Here is an 11,660-nt window from a genome sequence, read left to right on the forward strand (position 1 = left end):
AAACTCCTTTCCTTCCAAAAGCACTAATTAAATGCCTGTAAAATGAGTTGATAACAGTTTGAAGCTGGGTTCGTGGAAGTTCAATAAACTATTTTTTCTACCTTTGTATGATTAAAACTTTCCAATGATAAAAAGGCAAAAAAAAAAAAAAAAAAAAAAAGGCCTATGTGCAGACAACAGATTGGACACTGAAGGTTCAGTGACAGATAGAACATAGTTCCTGTTCTTTTGAAGCAATAATCTCCCCTGTTATCATGTTAACATGTTACACATTACAAAACACTTTCAAATTTATTATCTGATTCATCCCATAAGCACATATTACATTGCAAATTCAACTTGGAAGCCACCTACTATTTATTCTTCCCTTTTTTTCCTGGTCTTTCTTCATTTTCTGTGATAAATCCAATCTAGGGAGGGACAGATCTGTAACCAACTGGATCATGGTTTCAGGTTGGAGGGGTGGGCTGAACCAGGATGGGGAGATTTTTCTTTATTCTATGAGTGGGGCCCTGGGAGGAGTTCGTTTCAGGATGCTTCAGACAGAATGATCAGAATCTTAAATGGCATCTCCACCCTTTTAAATACTTAAGAGTGAGTCTTTCACTCACAAAATCTTTCTTTGAATTCAAGGTGGTTCTCCTGTTTCAAGACAGTTAAACCAGGTCACAAAAAAAGAGCCACTTTCCCAAGATTAGATAGCAAAATGGAGTAAAATTTCATTAACTTAGACTCACAGAGTCTCTCTTGATGAAGCCCAACCATGAAGGGCAGAGAATTTATGCTTTACAAGTAAATTATGTTTCTCATCAGCTTGATCACCTACTCCACAGAGCTGCACAAGTAACCCATTCACCTTCAGAATGTTGTCACCCTCTCAGCTTTCAGAGACCATAAGAATATGTTTCGTGCTGCAATTTCTTTTAGAATTTTCTGCCTACTGATTTTCTCCCATTTGTTTATAGGATCCTTTACTGTGTACAAATGTTCACTTCTTAACCAGTTAGTCATGAAAATTTTCTTCAGAGAGCTCAGTCATAGTGGCTTGTGCCACTATGTGAAGTTGTGGCTTCACACAACTATGGTTGTGTGAAGAGGAGCATGAGTTTATGCACATAGACTAGCCTGATTGTCAGATATAAGCACTCCCTTATTGTTCCCATCTCATCCACAATTACTTCATTCTTCCTGCCTCACGTTTCCCTATTTGCAACCTAGAATTGGGTGCTTCCCACCTCCTTCCTAGAAGTTTAGATAGATTTTGATGTAAAAGCAGGGCCAAGAGCTCTCCAAGTTCTTTCCGAGCCACAGCTCAACAATTGTTTCCTTGTCGAAAGATCTACACCAACCACTATGGTGCAGACAACACAATTTCCCACAACAGAAGTAGACAAGGTAAAAGATGATGGACAGAGGTGAGATGGCTGATAAAAAGCCCCAGTTCCCCTAATCATCACCCTGCAGCTTTGTTGGGGGACCATAAGGACAATCAGCCTGACTCACAGCCAGCGCTACTGCTCCCAGATCACAGAGAGTTAAGAAGTGAAACAGGGGCGCCTGGGTGGCGCAGTCGGTTAAGCGTCCGACTTCAGCCAGGTCACGATCTCGCGGTCCGGGAGTTCGAGCCCCGCGTCAGGCTCTGGGCTGATGGCTCAGAGCCTGGAGCCTGTTTCCAATTCTGTGTCTCCCTCTCTCTCTGCCCCTCCCCCGTTCATGCTCTGTCTCTCTCTGTCCCAAAAATAAATAAACATTGAAAAAAAAAATTAAAAAAAAAAAAAAAAAAAAAAAAAGAAGTGAAACAGTGCTGGGCTCCAAGGTCGCTGGATGACAAACATTATGGAATATATTCGTCCCAGGACTAGCTGTTCCTTTCTCGCCTCCTCAGAGTTTAGCATCAGCCTAATCTCATTTGTGTTCTCATTGCTGAGAATCCTTGTCACTGACACAAAGATAAAGATAAAGGGCCAGACTAGAAGACACCCCTACAGCCCCAGGTACAAGAGCTGGCTCAAGTTGAGGCCATCAAATTGCTCAAGAATGGGAACCAGATTTTCTCCAGTGGCTCTAAGCACCACCTATTTTCAGCAACTCCTGCACAAGCCATGCTACAGAGATTCAGTAGAGACTGCATGCATGAGTGGCCAGAGGAGAAAAGCTCCTATTATCCCTAAAACTTCCCAGCCTCTGCGAGAACACCAAGTAAGGAGAAGGGCAACCAATGAAGCGTGGGCTGAAACTATGACCTCATCAGGGTGAGCTCCCATTGGCTGAAATTACTCTGGGCAAGACTTTCACATAGTAAATTAACCCTTGTCAGGAACACAGACCCCATGAGGGACCCCTCTCCTCCCCTATTGCTCCTTATTTTCAAATTAAGAAAAGGGGATTATGGGGAAAAATAGACCTGTCCCTAACACTTTTCTTAAAGGATACATAAACAGTGGCTATGAGAAGATTTAGATTTCCTCTCCCTAGAATGTATTTTTCGGTGCCTTTTGGATAAAAAAGGAGTCACCTGCAACAGATTGATAATGGAAAGTTGGAGAGGAGGAGACAGAGTGAATGATCAGTATCGTTCTAAACCTGCAGTGGAATGGTTAGAGGGACAAAGACCAAAAAGAATAATAAAAATCAAAATGCCTTGGGGCAGACTGATAAGAAACTGATCTTGTTTCTGCAACTTTTTTTTTTTTTTTTTTTTTTTAAGTAAAATCTGCCAATGTGGGGCTGGAACTCACAACCCCAACATCAGATGTTGCATTTTCTACCAACTGAGCCAGACAGGTTTCCTGAAAGTTATTTTTTATAGTTATCACCGTAGCTACAATCTCCATTTTTAGTGAAAACTGCCAAAAGGTGTCCTGTTTTGTTTTGTTTTGTTTTGTTTTGTTTTGTTTAAGTAAATATCAGCAGACTCACATTCTCTGGGACTTAAATCCTGTAAGGAATAAAGTTCTCAGTAAACCTGACTTCCTGCTATCAACACCCCATTATTTGACATAACCAAGAACAAAAGATTCTTTCATGTATGCGTCAAAAACTTTTGCATTTAGTGACTAAAGTCAAGGGAAAGGAAGTTACAACTACTAAAACAGCCTTGATTCCATCAAGTAGAAGTTGTTCTCACTTAAGAGCTGATTTGCAAACAAGGAATGTGAGGACTGAATATTTGAGCAGGGAGCCCTGTTTCCATACTATAGGCAGAGGCTGCTTGGGAACATAATTATATATTTTCTTCTAAATTGTTTTAAACTTAAAATTGACAGAATGTAATATGCTGGATTGTTGCATTTTGTTGTTTTCCTAAGGGCTTAAATACAGCTATTCTCTAGAGAAGTAGGCTAAACCAATGACTGGTTCACTTTCGATACAGTGTAACTCCCACACCAGACTCCTACTTTGTGGCCAGGCCTATTAAGAGTTCGAAACATGTCGGAACCTGTGTCAAACTCTTCAAACTGGAATTCTACAAAAGAGAAATTTTACCACAGTGAAACAGGACTAAAGACCAAAATCCTCTGGAGAGAATGGATTCTTATTTGGGGATGTCCTTGGGAAATACATCGTGCAAGGTACAGGCTGTGAGGAAGAGACATTATTCACCTTAGTGGTCATGTCCCAGGTGCCTTGTAAAACCTTTTATCTGTGACACCTTCACTCATTCAGGTGACCTTTATGCAGCACTTCTATGTGCCTGGTAGTATTATTCTAAAGATGTGTCAAACTCCTCTTGATTTATGCTTAGCTCCCACCACTACCAGAAATAACCTATAAGTGATAAGTCTATTCCCTTTTGTAAGCTTCCTTAATAAATTTTACTATTTGTTGAGCACCTACTATGTGCCAAGTACTTTCCATCAGAGGTTTCCAAACTTTCTCTCAGTAAGTTGTCCACCATTCCCTTGGGCCAAAAGAAATATCTAACAGCTCCATTTATTAAACAATTAGATCTTCGTGAAGCCTGGGGGGTCAGTTGGTTGAGCATCTGACTCTTGATTTTCATTTTGGGTCATGATCCCGAGGTCACTGGATCAAGGCCTGCATTGGGCTACATGCTAAGCATGAAGCCTGCTTAAGGTTTTCTCTCTCTCTCTCCCTCTGCCCCTCTCCCCCACTCATGCCCTCTCTCTCTAAAAAAAATTATTAATTTAATTAAAATACTAAATAATTAGATCCAAACAAATTAAAAAGCATTTATAGGGGCGCCTAGGTGGCGCAGTCGGTTAAGCGTCCGACTTCAGCCAGGTCACGATCTCGCGGTCCGGGAGTTCGAGCCCCGCGTCAGGCTCTGGGCTGATGGCTCAGAGCCTGGAGCCTGTTTCCGATTCTGTGTCTCCCTCTCTCTGTGCCCCTCCCCCGTTCATGCTCTGTCTCTCTCTGTCCCAAAAAATAAATAAACGTTGAAAAAAAAATTTAAAAATAAAAAATAAAAAAAAAAAAAGCATTTATATATTCACAACCTAGTAGTTATTTGGAAAAAATAATGCATGTAAATTGAAAGAAAAATATTTTTATTTTATTCTTTTTTAAAGTCCTTTTTAAAGTTTATTTATTTATTTGGAAAGACAGAGAGACCATGAGCAGGGGTGGGGCAGAGAGAGAAGAGAGGGAGAATCCCAAGCAGACTGCACGCTGTCAGCACAGAGGCCAACATGGGGGTCAATCTCATGAACCATGAGATGATCACCAGAGCTGAGATCAAAAGCTGGAGACCTAACCAACTGAGCCATCCAGTGCCCCCTTATTTTATTCTTAAATAACCACAATTATTTATTAATGGGATTCATGCACCTACTGCACACTGCTCAACTTCTTAATCGGATCAGATACCACCACCCTCATTCTGTGTTCCACGTTGATTTTCATATGGTATTTGCCTTTTATCTCACTGAAACCCCCACTCTGTGAAGATATGACAACACAGGCCTCAAGGAATATAGCACAATCTAATGTTGAAATTACCAACTGCCTCTGGTACCCAACATAAGTCATTGTGTTCCCTCAGAAATTTGCAAATCCCATGGTGGTCCCATGTGAGTTCACTGCAGAGCCTTAGGGTGCCCCAACACAGTTTGGGAACCATGGACGTGCACTCTTCCACTTCAGCCTCAAAACAGACCTGCGTTGTAGGTACAACTACAAATGTACAGATCTGGGAAATGAGGCTGAGGACAGTTAAGTAATTTACAAAGTTCACATAGCTAGTAAGTGGTGGTGCTGGGAACTAAAGCTAGGTCTGCCAGACTCAACATCCACATGCTCTTCCTGTTAACCGTGCTACGTCTCATCGGCTCTGCAGGATATTAGAATCACAGACTCTCAGATCTGGAAGGGATAACATAGTCCCAGCACTCAGAAAACTAATGACTGAAAAGTGCAATGATTTGACCAAGGCGTGCACCTGCTTTGAAGACAGAGGTGAAGCCCAGCCTACTATGTGGATTCTTCATCCAGTGGCTTCTTGAGAAACTGTGCATGGGAAGTAAAAAGAAAAAAGTTAAAATTACCTATCTAGGGGCACCTGGATGGCTTAGCTGGTTGGGTGTCTGACTCTTAATTTTGCCTCAGGTCATGATCTCAGGGTTCATGGGATTCAACCCCACAACAGGCTCTTTGGTGATAGCACTGAGCCTGCTTGGGATTCTCTCTCTCCCTCTCTCTCTTCCCCTCCCCCACTCATGTGTGCCCACACACCCGTGCACGCTCTCTCTCACTCAAAATAAATAAATAAACATTTTTAAAAAACTGCATATCTAGGGATGCCTGGGTGGCTCAGTTGGTTAAGCATCTGACTTCAGCTCAGGTCATGATCTCAAGGTTTGTGAGTTTGAGCCCTGCATTGTGTGATCTCAAGCCCCACTGGGGGCTCCTCACTCTCTCTCCCTCTCTCTCTGCACCTCATGGAATTCTCTCTTTCTCCCTCTCTCTGCCCCTTGCTCACTTGCACTTTCTCAAAACAAAACAAAACACCCTGCATATCTAAAATGTCTTAATTGTATCTTCAAATTTGATTGATAGTTTGACTCAGAATTGGATTTTAAGTTAGAAATCAATTTCCATGGGACATTTAAAGGCATTTCTCCATTGCCTTTTAGCTTCTAATGGCATTTTTGAGAAATATGATCATTCTTATTCCTGTCCCTTTGTGGACGCCCTGTGTTTCCCCTCTGGAAGCTTCTAGGATCTTCTCTTTTTATTTATTTATTTATTTTTGGTAATCTCCACATCCAACATGGGGCTCAAACTCCCGACCCTGAGATCAAGAGTCGCATGCTCTTTCAACTAAGCTAGCCAGGCGCCCTTGGGATCTTTTCTTTATGCAGGTTCCAGAGTTTGGGAGTGATGGCTGCTGTGCTGCACAACCCAGATCCCCCTTAAGGAATGCAGGACTTACTCCCCCAGCTTCTGGGAATGCTGCCATGACCCGCAGCTGTCAGCCCTCTCTGCAGAATGCTTTGGCTGAAGAAAACCTCCAGCGTGGCCTGTACTGCATAGCTGAGAACATGGGAGTGTGAACAGCTCAGCTCCCTCACCTCAGCTGGCAACAGCTGTGAAGACTCATCCCAGCTCTAGAGCTCCCTGTGGAGCTCAGCTGAGATCTTCCCTGGGCCTGCACCACAACCCACTTCTTCCTCTGCCCAGTCTTGTTTCCTTCTCCTTTCTTCCACAAGTATTGACCCCAAGTACACCCTCTCATAAGTGCCCTGCCTGCTACTCTCCATCTCTGAATTGGCTTCCCAGAGAAGCCACCTTGAAACTACAACATGCTTTGTATTCATCATGTCGAACAATCTGTTGGCCCCATATTATTGCTAATGTCTACCTGTACTGTGGATATGATGGCATTATGCCCAGTTTATAGATGCACAAACTCTGGCTGTGGAAGCAACAAAACAAAACAAAAAATGAAAAACAAAAAAAAGAACAACAAGGCCACACAGGTAGTAAGCAGCAGAAATGGGATCTGAAACTAGGTCTGCCTCAGTGCAAAATCAGTGCAGTGTTCATTTCTGGAGCGGCTATGGGAGTTTTTGATACACACACAGGGTCTCCGGCTTTCTGAGGAAGGAAAGAGGAGCAGGCATCTGCATGAGTGGAAACACGGGAGTCCAGGACACAGCAGGAGCACAGTTACCCATCTTTTCTCAGTGCAAGGCGTTTTGTTCCTGTGGGAGAAAACTGACTGTGCCTGCTGCAATGGCTGATGTGCTGTCAGATACCATGGCAACCACTCAGATGAAAGCTGAATGTTTCTAGGTGAGAGGTTCTGATAAACAGTGGACTGGTAAAAAGAAACAAAATAAAGTTGGGGAAGCAGAGATTCCATCTAGTGCTTTTCTCTTTGGACAAAGATTTGATATTTAATTTTATTGCCGGCAAAGCTCATGCGATATCGGAGAGATTCTTTCTTTCTGCACCTCAGCTGCTCTTTTGTAAAAATTAAATGGTTGGGGTAAAACTGACTGGCTCAGTTGGTAGAGCATGTGACTCTTGATCTCGGAGTCATGAGTTCAAGCCCTGCGTTGGGCATGGAGCTTACTTAAAAAAATAAATAAAATTGGGGCACCTGGGTAGCTCAGTTGGTTAAGCGTCTGACTTGGGCTCAGGTCTGATCTCACCATTTGTGAGTTCGAGCCTCGTGTCAGGCTCTGTGATGACAGCTCAGAGCCTGGAGCCCGCTTCGGATTCTGTGCCTCCCTCTCCCACTTGCACTCTGTGTCTTTCTCTCTCTCTCAAAATAAATAAATAAACATTAAAAACCATTTAAAATAAATAAATAAATGAATAAAATCAAAAGGTTAAAATGAATAAATCCCATGGGTTTAAAAAATTTCATGAATAACCACATACTGCATTGAACACCTATTACCAAATCTTAGACCTTCATTCAGCAAATACTGAATCCCCGCTAGGAGCTAGGGAAAGTTCTAGGCACTGGAGATGTGTAAGTCAACAAAACATTGGAAAACCCTGTGCTGCAGTTGCTCCCATTGCACTGGAACACTCACATAGTGCTCACCCTGTGCCAAGCAGAGGTCTGAGCACTTTAGACGTGACAACTTGTTTAATCGTCATGACGTCTCTATGAAGTAGGTACTATTAACATCATCCCCATTTTATAGATAAAAATGAAAGTACAGAGACATCAAGTTACACTAATCAGTTACGGAGCTGAGAGGTGAAGCAGGAGCCAGGCAGGCTGGCTTCAGAGTGTAGGCTTTTATGTCACTACTAACTCTGGGAAAGTCCAAGGGCACTACTTTAAAAATGTATTGGTTTTCAAATTCTTGCCAAAAGATAATGGCCTTGTAAACCTGGCATAGAAGGCCACTTTTGATACAGTCCATACTTAAAAGTTTTACAACTGAAAGAAAAAAATTCTATTTGATGTTAATACAAATTGAGAGACAGAAGTCATTCTTTTACTAGCCAAGTAAAATTCCAAATAGGAATGATAACCACACGTCACTCCAATACAGTTGTATAGCTATAATTTAAATGAATATAGTGCCAGCTGGGAGCTTTGAGAAATTTATTTTTCTCACTAAATTTCTTTCTGGTTCATATATTCCTTGAAATAACCTGACAACTAGGAATAATCATCTTCACTTCATTTTGTAGGTGACAACTAATAATTATAATACACTGTTTTTGGCTATTGACTAACGTCACTCACAGAAGGCTCTCTATAACAAAGGAGGGTCTGTTGAAGAACTTGCTGGTTCTTGAGCGCTTGGGTGAGCCCTCTGGTGGTGACAATGGTCCTGCCCAAGCTCAGGGCAAGCTCCAAAAGAAAGTGGTTGTCTGAGAAGCATGGGCAAATTTCCAGATTGTTCCATTAGTGCTGGAAGGGCTCTTTGATGTCAACTTGTCCAGGTACCTCATCTTACCAAGTGAAGAGTAAACTCGGGTTCAAGGGGAAAGGAGGCAATGACAGATGCAGAGATAGAGCCCAGGCTCTATCTGGCATGATCAATGGCATGATCAACTGTCCCTGTTTTCCCATGTGGAACTTCTGGCCTTAAACTTAGGGAAGTCCAGGGAACAACAGAATGAGTTGGTCACTCTGCCTCTTGGTTCTAGTCATCCAGTGCTTTTTACATTTATTATTACTTTTTAAAGAATCACAGGTTTAAAAAAAATTTTTTTTTAAGTTTAGTAATTATTTTGAAAGAGAGAGAGAGAGAGAGAAAGCGTGAGGGGGAAAAGGGCAGAGAGAGGGAGACACAGAATCTAAAGCAGGTTCCAGGCTCTGAGCTGTCAGCACAGAGCCCAACATGGAGTCGAACCCATGGACAGCAGACCTCAAGATCATGACCTGAACCGAAGTCAGATGCTTAACGGATGGTTAAGGTATGGTTCTGACTGCCCTCTATCCAACAAATACCTCTTCTTCCTCCTGACTCAAGTCAGTAATTCCATCATCAGAGTTTAATTACTGCAGCTTAAGCCAAAAAAAAGCTTTACCCCTTTTTCTAACTTATTTTCTTTTATTTTAATTTAGAGAGAGTGTGTGTGTGCACGCAAGTGGGAGAGAGAGGCAGAGGGACAGAGAGAGACAGACAGACAGACAGAGAGAAACTTAAGCAGGCTCCATGCTCAGCATGGAGCCCAACACAGGGGTCTGTCCCAGGACCCTGAGATAATGACCTGAGCCAAAATCAAGAGTCAGAAGCTTATCCAAGTGAGCCACCCAGAAGCCCCACAAAGGCTTTATTCTTATTAATGCAAATTCCCTTTGCAAAGGTTATGAATCAGCCATCAGTCTCTCCAAATAAAAGACTCAGAGCTCAGAAGCTCCAACTACTTCCTGGCCTTTCCAGTGCACCGGTCCTTGTCTGTGTGTACATGATTCAGGCTCACACGCTCATGCAGACTCTTTACCAGTCTGCATTTCCTCTGCCTATGCTCCTTTCCATGCCCCTTCACTCGCTGGGGATATCCCTCCATCCAGATCCCATTATAGGGTCACATGAGAGAAGTGTCTCATAGAATAAAGTCTAAACTCCTCTCCTTGCTTGTGAAGACCTGTTTAATTTGCTAACAGGTAAGCTTTCAAGTATAAGGCCTTGGTCTCTCTATATATTCTATAGAATACATTTGCCATATATTTCCAGAACCTAACCTGGTGCATAGTATGCAGAACTGCTCAAAAAATATACATGTCGGGACGCCTGGGTGGCTGTCACTTAAGCATCCAACTTCAGCTGAGGTCATGATCTCACCATTGGTGGGTTTGAGCCCCGCAATGGGCTCTGTGCTGATAGCTCAGAGCTTGGAGCCTGCTTTGGATCCTGTGTCTCCCTCTCTCTGCCCTTCCCCACTCACACTGTCTCTCTCTCTCAAAAATAAACATTGAAAAAAAATTTAAAAATATGCATGTTGATCCACTGATTCAGCTCTTTCTGCACACATTTATCACCTAAGACTTCCTGACTAAAGCCTCCTCTCACAAACTCCCAATAACACCCTGACCTTGCACATGCACTCAACGGTCAGAATTTATCGGCTGTACCTAGATTCTTGAACTTTTTACTCTGGAACTCCCTGCTTTTCATCTCCATCAACCTAGTCTACCCACCCTTCAAGGTCCATTCAAGTCCTGCTTTTGCCACAAGGCTTCCTGAGCACTCCAACCTGCCATGGCTCCTCCTTTGCCATTTAACTGCTGTTGCTAGCTGGCTCTCTGGCTTAAATTGTCCTGGGTTTCAGCACTACCCTGGGGCTGCAACCTTACACTATTCGTCCCCCCCCCGCCCCTGGGTTCCGTTGCCTGTGTTGCCTCCCTGAAGATCTGTCTTTTTTCCAGCTCCCTCTCTCAGATGCCTGACACAGTCTCATAGCTTCAACTATTCCCTCTCTGTTGTGGATTCATAATCTAGACCTTCAAAATTCTATCCTTTCTTCCCAGTGCCTGAGCCAAATTTCCAACTACCAACCAAACATTTCGATTGGACTTTGCTGCCATTACCTTTCTCACCAAATGAAGCCCTGACTTGTCAGGTGATACCATTACCATCCTTCCCTCCAGTCACACAGGCTGGATAACACTAAGACTGAGGTAGGGATCAGGGATGAGGGAGACAGGCAAATTAAGTACCAAGACATATCAGTTCTTCTTGAGAGAGATATGTCAATATTTCATCAGCACCACCACCACCACCAGTTCATAGTTCACATGGCAGTCAGAGTGATCTTTTAAAAATATGAGTTGGTTGGGGTGCCTGGGTGGCGCAGTCGGTTAAGCGTCCGACTTCAGCCAGGTCACCACCTCGCGGTCCGTGGGTTCGAGCCCCGCGTCGGGCTCTGGGCTGATGGCTCAGAGCCTGGAGCCTGTTTCCGATTCTGTGTCTCCCTCTCTCTGTGACCCTCCCCCATTCATGCTCTGTCTCTCTCTGTCCCAAAAATAAATAAAAAAACGTTGAAAAAAAAATTAAAAAAAAAATGTTTTGGACATGTTACATTTGAAATGTCTGCTGGATAACCAATTAGGCCCCACTTGAGAATGTCAAGCAGGCAGTTGGATATACAAGTCTGGAGTTCTGGTGAAATCTAACGAAAAATATAATTCCAGTGTAGTAACCAAATGGGAGCAAATATAGATAGAAAATAGAAAATGTCTGAGGAATAAGCCTCAGGGCACTTCATTATTAATAGCT

Source organism: Herpailurus yagouaroundi, unplaced genomic scaffold, assembly GCF_014898765.1.
Source record: "Herpailurus yagouaroundi ecotype Mexico unplaced genomic scaffold, PumYag 192, whole genome shotgun sequence".
In the NCBI taxonomy this organism is placed as follows: Eukaryota; Metazoa; Chordata; class Mammalia; order Carnivora; family Felidae; genus Herpailurus; species Herpailurus yagouaroundi.